Source organism: Urocitellus parryii, chromosome 1, assembly GCF_045843805.1.
Source record: "Urocitellus parryii isolate mUroPar1 chromosome 1, mUroPar1.hap1, whole genome shotgun sequence".
Classification (NCBI taxonomy): domain Eukaryota; kingdom Metazoa; phylum Chordata; class Mammalia; order Rodentia; family Sciuridae; genus Urocitellus; species Urocitellus parryii.
This window is the reverse complement of record NC_135531.1, coordinates 146,562,113-146,576,965: the sequence shown is the minus strand read 5'-3', so window position 1 is coordinate 146,576,965 and position 14,853 is coordinate 146,562,113.

Here is a 14,853-nt window from a genome sequence, read left to right as displayed (position 1 = left end):
GAACCAGAAAGTATCCTGGGATGAGGTACAAAGGGCAATACAGGGTCGTGAAGAATGCCAAACTTCACTGACAAAATTTAAATTCAGAATACAATTATAAGATTCATTTTTGTCTGAACACAGATATCCAAACTCAGACAAAATGAGATTGAGCTGTTAGCCTTGTAGCCTCTAATGCACACTTACCACCATCATTACTCATCTTTTAATTATCGCTTCCTCTATAACTATCACAACCTACTACTTATTTGGTCCACAAAGACACTATTGTTGCCCAGGCACTGTTTGTACACCAGCACCTACTACTACTACCATTCTCACTCCCCAGGTACATACACCCCCACTTGTAGCATAAACATCACCATAAACATAACCAGACCCATACATTTGTTAAGATATGATGTCTTACTAGACTGATGGCTAAGGTCCACCTGACCATCAGTCTCTCCATGCTGTCACTACCAGGCATCACCTCCATCCATCCCAATTAATCTAACCAACTCTCAAGGGGCAACTTACATCTCATCTTATCCAGATACATCTTCATATGAAGACAACTGCAGTGAGTCAGAGGACTCACATCCCACAATTGAAGGGCATTGCTGTTTGTACAGACCAGACTGAAACATCACCCAGCATTTAGTAACTGAAATACACCCACACTTGAGCTGATAGTGGCCAATGTTTAGCAGAAAACTTTGAAGTTTATGACTTGCCAGTATTAGCCTGGCTACTCATTTACTTGATTTGAGTATATTTCTAAACTTCCACAGGTCAGGCTTAATGAAGGACAGCATAGAACCTTAAGTTCAAGTGAATTACCAGTACTCTTTTGATTTTGAAACCAATATTTGCCGCCTTTGAGGATGAATTTGACTATTCAGTTGAATCCTAACTTAATCCTGGTAGTCATATGCTTAGCTTTGCTATATTCATGTTATTTAAATAGCACTAGGAGCCATCTTTTATCATAGATAAAGGAACACCACTAGCTAGCCTTACTATTACTTCAAAGGAAAGAAATACATCTAAGATATCTAAGCCATAGAGGGAACCCACAATCAAGAGCCAGACAGTTCCCCCTACTATATTAGGACTCACAGAGAATATGCCTTTATACATCCTTATTGATGACATGGCTCACACAATAAGACTAATAAAAGAATCATGGAAGATCTTCACAGAGAGAAGCCTTTGCCACCACCAGACCCTTTTCTTCTTATAGCATGGGTACAAAACAATGCTGTAGGTTCTTCTTCCAAGCTATTCAGACAGTCATGGGATGGAAGGAATTTTCTCATGCATGACATAATTACTTATCAGAATGCATAGAGGACATATGTAGTAGTGATAAATTTTGTCCATACAACAAAATCTTTAACAATATAACACAGTCATGGTTCTCCCATTGAACAAATATAAGGAGAATCCATGATATCCAAATCTCACATAAATTTATATACAGTGACACTAGAACATGACATATTCAATTACACACACACATACCAATCCCAAACATAGAGCCCTATGTAAATATCCAACATACACCACAAGCATGCATGAATCTCATTATACATTCCTAGAAGGGGCTAACAAATTTATGAGTTCTGGTCCCAACTGGTACTCCAGCAGGGCACAACGGACTACGATGATGATTATCACAATGATGGGGATAAAAATGCTAGCATACCAACAGCTTTAACAACACAGCACACAAAACAAACAATACAAAAAATAACACTACTATAATATGTATGTATTCACAAATACACACAAACACACACTAACTTTCAGCTACAAGGAGGACACACACCCTTACTATTTGACTATCCAAAGGGAAGAAACATAACATCAACAACAATCATGTATACATACCTCTTAACAGGATTCTCCAATTTTTTTCCTTTGACAACATCTGTACTGGAATTGACCCTATGATAAGTCATTCAGACCAGTACTGCCTCACAAGAACAGACAAAGACTACATGACATCAGAAAAAAAATTTATGAAAAATTTTGCACACACAAGTTGTCACCAGCAGTTGGATGGAAATACAGACTCCCTCCTACTACGCTTGCACAACAAAGCATTCACATACAATGAGAGGGAGAAATATGGCACCCTAAAACACCAGGTCAGGCCCCACACATCTGGTTCCTTAAGCCCAATTTAATTTGCATGCAAGGATATATTATTAACAGACTACAGCATAAATACATGAGATAACTTGGCATTATACATATTTTCACATTTTTCACATGGGGACAAGACCACCAAAGAATTCATGGATTATATGCTGTGCAAAGACCTTAAATCAGCCAGGCATGTTGTCCTACCCTTGTAATCCCAGTGGCTGGGGAGGCTAAAACAGGTGGATTACAAGTTCAAGGCCAGTCTCAGTGATTTAGTGAAGCCCTAAGCAACTTAGTGATAACTTGTCTCAAAAAATAAAAAGAGTTAGGGATGTGACTCAGTCGTAAATCGCACCTGGATTAAATCCCAGTACCCCCTCCAAAAATTTTCTGACTATGAATCAAAGATTTCTTTTTTTAATAAAAACAAATACTTATGATTTCCCGGCAGAAAACAATCATTTCCATAAAACACAGACTTATTACTTTTATGTAATCAAAATATTACAATATAACACACAATATTAAGAGCAACCAAGGATTTAATCTCATATCACACAGTAACATAAACTGCACACATTTTGAAGATGTGAAATAGGAAGAAAATGTGGACAGATTATGATTAGAAATTCAGATTCCATTAGATGGTACAACTTTCCAAGACAAACAGAAGTCCATATCATCTTCCATCACTATCCCTGGACTCAGATGAACACTCAAGGCAGCACCCAAAGCCTAATAAAGATTATCTCAGAGGGAAGAGATGTGCCTTGTGCTCCATGGTGGCAATAAACTGATTATGATGAATAAATAGAATATAATGCACACAGTTTCTTTAAATTCATTGGACTACACGTGACATGCAAATTATTATTTCTCAATTATGATGCTATTTTCCAAGTCACTGTTATCCATTGGGCCATACTCTCCAAAATTTAAAACATACCTAATTAATTACACATTAAGAAAATTTAAGGCAGAATACATTACAAAGAAACACCTAAATTCTGCTCCCTGTATCCCCTAGATTGCTAAATTTGCTGTTATTCAAAGTGCTGCAAACAATTGCAACTTAAACCATGAGGTGGACATCGTGAAGACTAATTTACCTTAAATTCTTGGGTATTATGTAACTTAGAATAGACTTTGAACAATATTGTAGGATGAGGCGATTACTCCAACTATTGACCATTACCCCATAAATATAGAAGCTATACCTATGTTAGAAACATAGGAATCTGTGTGGATGATATGTCACAAATCAATCACTGAAATGCAATAATTAAAATCAGACCTCAGGATCAAATGTTCATGTTGTTATAAACTCAGAATGTGTGAAGTTGACAAAACCATGTTACCCTGTGTTGAGAGCCACAGCCAAGTCGGGATGGTGCCTGGCATTTTGCCAGAAGGAGTGGTTGGGAGGTGATGCCAGCGAGCTATTGGGATGATGGTGATTAAGTTAAGCTGTGTATAATTATTAAGATAATGACTGATTGCTGTAACTGGATGATGCTAAATTGAAACAAGCTGTGTATTCAGTTGTGTATATAAACCTCTGCTGTCCGGCAATAAGGCGGCTCCTGCTACCTCGAGTGCCCGCTACTTTTGAGTTCCTGTTGAGTTCTCGAGGAGTTTCAGTGGAGTTCAAGAGAGTTCCTGTGGGATTCGGGCAATAAAGTAGTTCCTGTTTGAACCTACAAGTGGCTCGTGACTTCCCAGTTATTTTGTGCCCAGCCAGACTGCAGCAACCATGAATGGAAAACCTTACCTAGTCTCCTGTACCCATAGGAGAGTAAGTCATACAGAAACCTTCCTAAGCCATGGCATGGTAGAACCCAAGAAATCCTGTGGTTCAGTACGACATATGTGGATACTGTTATTGAAACAAGCCAGGAGAAGCTCAAAACTGTCAGGAGTGGTGAATGAATCGTTGCTTTTAAATGTCCTGGACATTGGATACCCCATTGGGAATTTCTGATGCAAAGGTGCGGAGAAAACTGCCCATTTGGACTGAGGCTGTAGCTCAGTGGCAGAGCGCTTGCCTGACGTGTGTGAGGCACTGGGTTCGATCCTTAGCACTATATACAAATAAAATAAAGGCATTCTGACCATCTACAGCTATCAAAAAAGTTAAAAAAAATTAAAACTGCCCATTTGGGGTGGCCTCTGATAAGAGGGAAAATTCTGCGCTTGTCACAGAATTTACTGATTCAGTAGCCTTAGTTTCAAACTCTAGCTGCCCACAGACAGAAGTTGGGTGCAAGCTGATATGTTTAACTGGGCTGTTCTTGCACACAACCTTGTTTTTGTTTATCCCAAGGAAGATCTCTTACAATAAATCCCTTTGAGGTTTAAACCTATATAATTAAACATGCAGATCCTGCTCTGGGGTCAGTCAAGCCTCATCAGGGCTTGGCTTTCCCACCAGCTTCTGCTTTTTTTATATTTGTATGTTTGCTTTTTTCTAATCTCCTCATCAGCCCGAGTTTGGGGAAACTGAATAAATGTTGTCCTGGTTCGCAACACAAAACAGCATCTGATACAGAACACATCTGATGTGGAAAACAAACTTGGTGAGACCCTGTCTCTAAATAAAGTATAAAAAGGGGCTAAGGTTGTGGCTCAGTGGTTAAGCACCCCTGGGTTCAATCCCTCATACAAAAAAAAAAAAAAGAAATCAATTGATTTCACCAAACATGCAGTGGCAGTACCAAAGGAAAACTCAGTTGCACTTGTAAAAGATATTGAAGGTCTCCATGCAAAATGCACTTTCTTTCAATTAATTGGCAAATTTCTTAATGCATATACCCCATGCACACATTCATTCATGTTCTGATTGGAACCCACTGAACTGGATCAAGACTGGTTGGTATAACCTGACCTGCACAACTTGGTATCACCTGAAAGAAACATTGCTCTCATGGGCAACAAGATTTGGATTCTACTTGTTCAAAACTTGCACTGTCAGCCTCTGTATTACATCTTGTAAAAAAGAAGAACTTGTGATTCCTTTTGTTCCAGCTTATACTCTCAAGAATCTAGATGGATTGTGGTGAGCAGGCTGTGCTATGCTGAGTTACTCCATGAAGGATAGAGCAGCAAGTTTTCAGGCTGTACCTAAACCTTTGTTCATCCAGTTTGTAAAGCAGTAGTTTGCCATCAGCTACTCCATTTTGACTTTGAGGGCCTAAGTAGAATGATTCCACGCTTTGTTTGTAAAAGTAAAGAACCACCATCTGCCTGGCACAATCATAAAGAATGAACTGATAAATGAATTAATCATGCTAAGAAGAATGACCATGTGTGAACATATTAAATTAATCAGAAGCACAGAGATGCGTGGGCATATCAAACTTGTGCCAGAAAAAGCAGGCCCACAAGCTTATGAGCACACCAGACCACCAAATGATGCCAACTCCTCACTCAAGACCCATAAACGATGGACAACCCAAGGCTGGACATGTAGCACCCTGACCCCTTCATCTGGTCATTCATATGTACCTTGCCCCAGAAAATCGCCACAGCAATGGATCTCTGAATCTTTGTCCCCAGGCCTTAGCAGAGTGCAGTTTATTCTGCCCATGACAACCACACCAGTCCCACTCCAAGCTGATACCCCAGGTTGACACAGTGAAACTGCTGTCCATTCAACCCCTGGCCTAGAATAAGTTCCTGAGCTTGGACAGTTTTGCACCCTGAACAAGTTCTTTGCCTGATTTCCTAACCTTATCTGACCACCTGCAGTGATTCTGAATTCATATCTGCTTTCCACCTTTACTCTCAGTTCAGTCTTCTGAACCCCTGTGGCTGCCTTAATCCTTTCTTAGCCTTTCTGTATCCGACATATGTGATTGTGTGATATGAGACCTGAACATTACAAACATCAAAATTTAAGATTGGAATAAAAGAACTGTGATTCCCCAGCTGTGACTACCAGGTGACTCACAGTATTCAGTGAACTGTCACTGATGAAAATGGGGTAGCTTGTGGATTTATAGTTATTTAATATATTCTGACATTGTAGAAAGATACAAATATGTTTGGTCTACGTTAATGACATAGCATGCTCACAACACCCAGCATGTGTGAGGCCCTGGGTTCAATCCCAGGGTCCCCCCAAAAGGAATCTTTTCTACCTAATTTCTCTAACTTACTCTATTCACTGGCTACCTAGCTGCTTGATCACTTTATATTTTTTACTTTTGTGATTAGAGAAGCTTGTTTTTTTATTAATCACCATGGTCAATAAAACCCTAATTTTGACATAGCAACACTCTGCACACATAAGTTCTTGTTTCTAAGTGGGAAGGCCATGTTATAAGGAGTCTGATAAGGTAGGTGTTACTAGAGTATAAATAATTTAACAGTTGCCAAGTGTCAAACAGGATTTCACAAAGAATTAGGGTAGCAGAATATTTTTGTCAGATGGTCCATCTAAAAGATTACTTCAGGTTATCTTTTACCCACATCTCAGTTCTTCCATCCGTTTCTATTTGGCTAAGCATTCATGAAGTCAAACATAATGTTAAAAAAAAACACTTGGAGTATATCAAAGGTATTACTTTTAAAAAGGAACTGACTGGGCTGTTGGTTACGAAGGCTCACAGCAACTCATAATTGCCAATAAGAAGAGAAAAATCAAACTTCTATTTCCTATCACCCCATGAAATCTTTCTTCTAATGCATGGAGAATAATATACTGGTCCTTCCCTAATGTCTTTGTAGCAACCAAAGATGCCTGGGAGCCTTTGTAGATAGTTTGTCAAGACTGAGAGACTAAAAGAAATATAAAACCAACTTCAAACTCAGTTGATAAACTCCAGATATAACTATGACCATGTATGTTTTGGTTACAAAGAGGAAGACATTCCCCCTCCTGGACCCCAAATCCACTGCTACCGTGGTTTGATCTTCCCCAGGCCCCGCATTTATTCCCTTTTCTCTCTGAGACCATTTTCCTCCTTTAGCCACTGCTTTCTCTTGCCCAGCTGAGATCCTCAGAAAGCTTTCCTTCTCATCCCAGTTGGAAGACAATCCTCTTTCTATTTATTTATTTATTTTTAATTTAGTTCACTATTGCACTTTTATCTTTATCTTCTACTACTTACTTCCTTTTTATTGCCTGCAATTAAGGAGCTAAAAATGGTTAGAATGGGGCAGATTCTATGAGCTCATAACTAAGTCTGGCAAGTGACTACTATTCTCTATTTGATTTCCTTTCCCAAAATGACTCAAAATTTCCACTCTCTTCCAACCTCAGACCTTGTGATGTACATCCTTGTTCTATGCATATGACATTGTCCCTCATTTGGGTTATTCCTCTTCGAACCTTTCTAAATCTAGAAACTATCTGCACCTGTCATCACTTCTTTTGCTGTTGTTCTAATTGAGGCAATTTCCTTCTACTTGAAGCCAACCCTCAACTTGTACTCTGGCTTCTTCCTCCTCAGAAAACTTTCTATAAATCCAAGAACTGCTTCTCTTGCTCCTGTATTTTTAACTTCCTTCTACTGGTTCATTCCCTTCGATGACAAACGTCTCGTGGTATCTTGCTATCACAGGTTCCACACTTTCTTCTCACACGTAACTATTTCAAAGCATTGTTTGCAGTTGTTTAAATTTGATGACATCTGTAATTGTGTTTTTCTTGGAGATATTATTAGTTGAGTGATGTTCTCTCTCACTCTACTCTAAGCTTTGTGAGGGAATAGATCATGTTTGATTTGTCCAACGTTTTAATCTCAGAGTCTAGCAGGACGTCGGCTCAAGTTGGTGCTCCAAAAATATATGATGAATGAATAAATAATGACTGTTAATGAGAACATATTATACAATAATATGTATTGTGCATGTAATCATACACATCAATGAATGATTACAATTTGCCCAACACTCAATGTTCAGGAAAGTTCTGAAATACACACACTTAAAAATTGGTCATACCATCACAGGATGCACTCAGTAAACATTTGTTAAATAAATCAATGAAGTTATCTCTTTGTAGCATCATATAATGAGTGATTTTCATCTTGTTATATTCCTCTGTGTTTTAAAATTTTTTTCAATGATTTTGTCTTTTTTAATACAAGGAATTCATGAAATTATTTGTATTAGTTTTCCATCATTGAGACAAAATACCTTAGATAATCATCTTAAAAGGAAGAAAATATAGGTAAGGTTTTTATACTTAAATATAGGTATAAAAACCTCTCAGTGAGACCCTGTATCTAAATAAAATATAAATAGGGTTGGGTATTTTGGCTCATGGTTTCAGAGGTTTCAGACCATGGTTTCTTAAACCTGTTGCTTTGAGCTTGTGGTGGGACAATAGATCAGGATGGGGGTGAGTGGTGGAGTAGGTCTGTTCACCTCTTGGAAGCTGGGAAGTGAAAGAAACATATTGAAAGGGGCCAGAATCCTAATATCCTCTTCAAGTGCACATTCTCAATGAATGACTTAACTTCCTCCCATTAGGCCCCGCCCCCTAAAAGTTCCACCATCTCCCAAAGACATCACAGAATGGGGACCAAAGCTTCAATATGTGGGCCTCTGGAGGACATTCCATACACATATTTGTATGTTTTTAAAAATTATTTTTTTGGTGGAACTGGCGATCAAACCCAGGGGTGTTTTACTTCTAAATAAAGCTACATCCCAGCCCCTTTTATTTCTTTACTTTGAGACAGTGTCTCATTATGATGCTGAAGCTGGCCTCAAACTTGCAATATGGATATTCGACTCTGATGTGTCTTGGTGGGAATCCATTTGTGTTCATCCTGATCGGAATTCACACCGTTTTTATTTTTTCAATCCATTGGTCTACATATTTTGCAAAATTGTGGAAAAAAAATCCTCCCAAGTTGCTGGGATTACAGGCATGCGCCACTGTGCTAGCCCTTAAAGATAATTCTTAAACAACTATTTTATTACTTTTATTTTATTCTTTTTAAAATAATCATATATGTATAGAAGATTACAAAAGAAAGAAATAAAGAAATCATGAGTGTCCTGTACCTAGGTTTTCTAATTATTATATCTTGCATAACTATAGTACAACATCAAAGCCAGGAAATCAACATGGAAATGATGTGTTTGCATTCATGCTGTCACCACTATAATCAAGATAAGGGCCTTCCCATCACCACAAACACAACAGGTGTGCCACTCTTTATTCTCACACACAGCCCATCCCTTTCCATCTCGAATCCCTGGAAACTAATCTATTTCCTGCCTTTCTCATTTTTCATTTCCATAATGTGATATAAGTGGAATCATACAGTACAAAGCTTTTGAGATTGACCTTTTCACACAATATGAGAGCCTTGTGATCCATTTCTACTTTGTGTATTAATAGTTCACTCTCTTTTATGGCTGAGTAGCAGCCCCTGACATTTATCACAATTCATTTAACTATTGGACATTTGGTTGTTCCAGTTTTGGCTTCTGGAATAAAGTTACCATTTGTTATTTTAAGGCTTAAGTCTTCTACCTTGTATTTTGTTTTTTGTTTGTTCTAATTTTTTATTTTTCCACTTTCTTTCTTATCTTCCTATTGCTACTTGATTTTGATGGGTCTGTAGCACTTTTGAGCATATCACTTTGCATACTTGTTTAGTATCTCTATATAAAAGTCCTTAGTGGCCAGGCACGATGGTGCATGCCTGTAATCCTAGAGGCTTGGGAGGCTGAGACAGGAGGATTGTGAGTTCAAAGCCAGCTACAGCAAATTAGCAAGGCCCTAAGCAACTCAATAAGACCCTGTATCTAAATAAAATATAAATAGGGCTGGGTATGTGGCTCAGTGTTTGAGTGCCTGTAATCCCAGAGGCTTGGGAGGCTGAGACAGGAGGATTGTGAGTTCAAAGCCAGCTACAGCAAATTAGCAAGGCCCTAAGCAACTCAATAAGACCCTGTATCTAAATAAAATATAAATAGGGCTGGGTATGTGGATCAGTGTTTGAGTGCCCCCGAGTTCAATCCCTGGTACCAAAAATTAAAAGTAAAAAATGAAAATAAAAGTCCTTAGTGTTTATTCCAGGCATTACATTGTATCTACATAATTTATCATCTCATATTGGCAATCATATATTACTAGTACAAGTGAAGTATAAAAACCTTACCTATGTTTAAGTCAATTTACTCTCCCAGGTATAAATGTCTTAAATATTTCCTCTAGGAACATTGAGAACCACATGAAACAATGTTATAATTTTTCCTTCTATCATCAAACACAATTTTGAAAATTAAAGAAAAGGAAAGTCTATTATATTTACCCATATTGTTACTCCTGCCTTTGTTCCTTTTGCCTTCCTCATTCTCCAAAATTTCTTTTATTTTTTTCTTTCTACTTGAAGAGCATTTTTATAGCCATTTCCTTAGGGTAGCTTTCCTAGCAACAAAAGCTCTTAGTCTTCCTTCATTTGAGAATGTATTGATTTCTCCTTCATTCTTGAAGAATATCTTTACTGGATATAAAATTCTCAGCTGGTAGTTCTTTTCTTCTGGCACTTGAGAAATCTGCTACCTCCTTCTGGCCCCCATGGTGTCAGATGAAAAATCCACTGTCATTTGAACTATTTTGCTGCAACATATAAGCTACTGTTTGCCTTTTATTGCTTTCAAGAATTTATCTTTCGTTTCTGGATATTCTACTCTGATGTGTCTTGGTGGGAATCCATTTGTGTTCATCCTGATTGGAATTCACACCATTTTTATTTTGTTCAATCCATAGGTCTACATATTTTGCAAAATTGTGAAAAATTTTAGATATTATTTATTTTTTGGTACCAGGCATTAAACCTAGGGGCTCTTAACCACCGAGTCATATCCCCAGCTCTTTTTATTTATTTTTTATATTGAGACAGATTCTCACTAAGTTGCTTAAGACCTCACTAAGTTGCTGAGGCTGGCTTTGAATTTGCAATCCTCCTACTCAGCATTCTGAGCCACTGGGATTATAGGTCTGCATCACCGTGCCCAGCCAGATATTATTTCTTTAAATACTTTTCTGCCTCTTTCTCCTCTCTTTCTAGGGTTTTGATAACACAAATGTTAGATGTTTTGGTAGGGCCTATGGGTACCTGAGCCCCTGTTCAGTTTTTTTTTCTTCTTTTTCTTTTTGTAGTCTTTCTTTTGTTCCGATTAGATCATTTCTATAATGCTGTCTTCAGGCTCATAGATTGTTTCTTCTGTCCCCCCCATCCTTTGTTCAGCCCATCCATTTTTTTAATATTGTATTTTTCATTTCTAAAATCACCTCTTGATTTTTTTCTTAATACTTCCTATCTCTTCGCTGAGACCCTTTGTTGTTGCTGTTTCGAGCATGCTCGTAATTGTTCATGAAGCATTTTATCTTCAAATCCTTGTCAATAATTCAGACACCTGAGTTATCTCAGTGTTGCATCTATTGATATCCTTTTTTCTTCAAGCTGAGATTTTTCCACGTTCTAGGTATGATGAATACTTTCCTATTATATGCTGAACATTTTGGAGACTCTAGATCTTATATAAAACTGTTCTTGCAGGGCTTCTCCAACACTGAGTTGATAAGGAAGGCAGGTGTCACCTTCTAACTGCTTCTGTTGACAATCTAGACTAGGAGGAGGAAGTGAGGATGCCTTATCACTGCCAGGCCCAGGTGGAGTTCACGCTGCTACCCATCAGGCCTCCACTGATGCCTTCCTGATTGGGAGGAAGTTGCTCCATTTCTTTCCTCCTGTGTCCTCCACTGACACTTTGCAATGTGTGCAGAGACTTATCACTGAAAAATCCCTGTTTTTCCATTCAGCCTCCTCTGACACCATTCTGGCAGGGGTAATTGGGCACCTCAAAGCCTGGCAAGGGTGAAGGGCCAGGCTTCCTACTCAGCTACTGCTGACAAGGAGAGGGCAGGATCAGTGCTTTTTCTGTGACACTTGGTTGGTACATGGTAGTGTGTCAGGGGTCTCCAAGGACACACCCAGGCTCAAGGATTTGCTAGGATGCAGCGTACTGTCATATTCACAGATGATAATTATTACAGCAGAAATATACAAATAAAATTAGCAAAGGGAAAGACCTCCCTTAATGAAGTCTCGAGGAAACCAGGCACAAGGTTCTAAGGGTTCTCCCCCAGAAGTATCACACAGGCTGCACTTACTTTTTTCAATACTGAATTATGGCAGCAAGTATGAGTTGTATGAATCAGAGAAGGTTGTTAAAGAAAGACTTGTCATTGCTCAAATTTGGGGAGGGGATTTTTCATGTAGGCCTTGCTGCCTAGCATATACCAAAATTCTAAACTCCCAGAAAAAACAAAAGAGTGCAGTGTAATCATATGCACGTGCAAATTGAGCCTCTCTGATCATTTAAGGAAAATTTCGTACTCATGTAGGAACTGTAGAAAGGTCTGAGATGCCAGGCAAGGCCCAAAACTTGTACTCAGGACTTTCTAAGGACAGCGGTCTTGGACCTCCAATGTTAACTTTTCTGCAAAGGGAGTTATTCACTAAATATTTTCTGCCTTTCCGGGCTAACCCTTTACAGGTAAGTCCCTTGTCTACAGAGAGAATATTTTGGGTGGTGGTGGAAGTTTTTTGTTTGTTTGATTTGGGTTTTTGTTGTTGTTGTTATTGTTTTTTAATTTGAGCCCACTGGTATTTCTAGGTTGCCTGTGTTTCCAACACCTAGCATGGAATAAATGAAGAAAGAAGAAGAAAAAACAAATCTCTGGGAACTCAGTGCCATGTCTTTTGGGGTAACAAACCTCTCCTGAACATGTCTTCCTGATATCTACCTTTCAGAATCTCCTTGTGTGTGTGTTGATATATATTATCCAGAGATTTTAGTGGTACTTAGCAGAAGGAATAGAGAAAAGTGCAACTACTTCTTATTCCTTCTGGAAGTTTCTGTATTACTTTCGTTTTTGTAATTAGGAAAAAATATTTTTTGTTTTCATTTTGAAAAAAAACATGCATATGACATAGCGGGCTTAACTTAAATATAAGATCCAAAAGTTACCAATAAGGGAAAAATATTATCATGATTTGATTGTGCTTGTTATAATAAAATGTGTATCCCAAATTATAAAAATATCATGTGTTCATTATTTAAAATTATATGGAATGTTTTAGCTTTCTTTGCAAAGTGAAATGAAGATTTCAAGTTAATAATTATTATAGGCTAGGAAAAGAACTAGATTCATTTGATTTCAACACCATTTTATAGGGAAAATATCAAGAAAAGTAGAGAAATTCTTTTATCTGAAATTTAGACTTAGAATAAAACACCCCCCCACACACACTGACAGCCCCATAATCAGTTTCACATGGCCAGTGTCAGTGGGGACAGCAAAATTTGTGTTTCTTGTATGTATCAAAAATCATGTGCATAGGAGGTAGTTTCTCCTTAGTCATGGAAGTCATAATTACAAACGTCCCTACCCACAAATTTTAGACTAATGAAACTATTTCTGAGATGATTTTTAGCATAATATTTTGCTGCTTAATCAACATCCAATTTTAAATCTTAAATAAGAACAATAAATTGTTATTATGTTACAGTATTTCACATTATGAGGGCAATTTCATTTAAATGGTTTTCATACCCACAGAGACTCATAACTGGATGAATTAATCTTGCATGCTTCAAGAAATATTAATAAGATGTAAAAGATGTCTAGACAGCTACAATCTAACCATTTGCAACAAGACAAAACAAGTTTGATCACTGCCACAGTCTGGCTGGGCACAATTCAGGAGCCACTTGTCAAAAGAAACGAACTTTATTTTTAGAACCACATGTGCCAAACAAAACAGCTCCTCAGGAAAAACCCTCAGAGCCCAACTGCCACCACCGTCTTCCCACAAGCCTCTCAACCTCCCCCACTCCTCCTGCTCTTGAGGCTGATTGGCTGGGTCACGTGGGCAGAGCCAAAAAAAGTCCCCCAATGAGCAGCTCCGTGGTCTGAAAGGGCGGGGAAACAGCCCAATGAGCATCACTTCAGAGGAGCCAATCAGTTGGCAGCTAGAAGTTTGCTGGGGCTGCGGTGAGCCAATAATCAACCGGCAGCTGGAAGTTTGCTGGCAGCTGGAAGTTTGCTGGGGCCCCTTCTGCTGTGTCTCTCAACAGATTAGCAGTAAGATATTGGTAATGAGTTGGCTACCATTGTTTCAGTCATTATATTTCCAATCTTCCTGTGACATTTCTTTAGCAATGTGTTTATTTCCAAGAGCATTAGGCATGGTTCCAGAAGCATGCTCTAAAATTTTCCTCATGACCTTAAGGAAATCAATATCCCTGTTTGTAAAACTGAACTTATTGAAAAAAAGATAAAAGATAAAAAATAAATTTTGTATTTCAGAGTCTCTATAATTTAATTTAGTAGTTTTCAAATAAGAGCATATGGTCCTGGCTAGAGTTTGACATCATCTTTATCCATCTTCACTTGCAATACCAAAAACATAAAAATCATGTAGTACCTTGTTCCTAAATCCAAATGGAAAGATCATGTTCTTCCTCTTGATGAACAGCTATTTTTATTTCTCTGGTGTTTGCATCTATCTGTCCTAGAATTTCCAGAGCTTCATCATTTAAATTGAAATCAGCTTCATAGAGAATTTGCATTTAGTATTTAGAATTTCATTGACAACATCACAGTGGTAATTTTTTTCGTGATCCTGTATAAATATTACCACAAGCAATTTTTAAAAAGCTCTAGCAAGAAAATTTTTACATGCT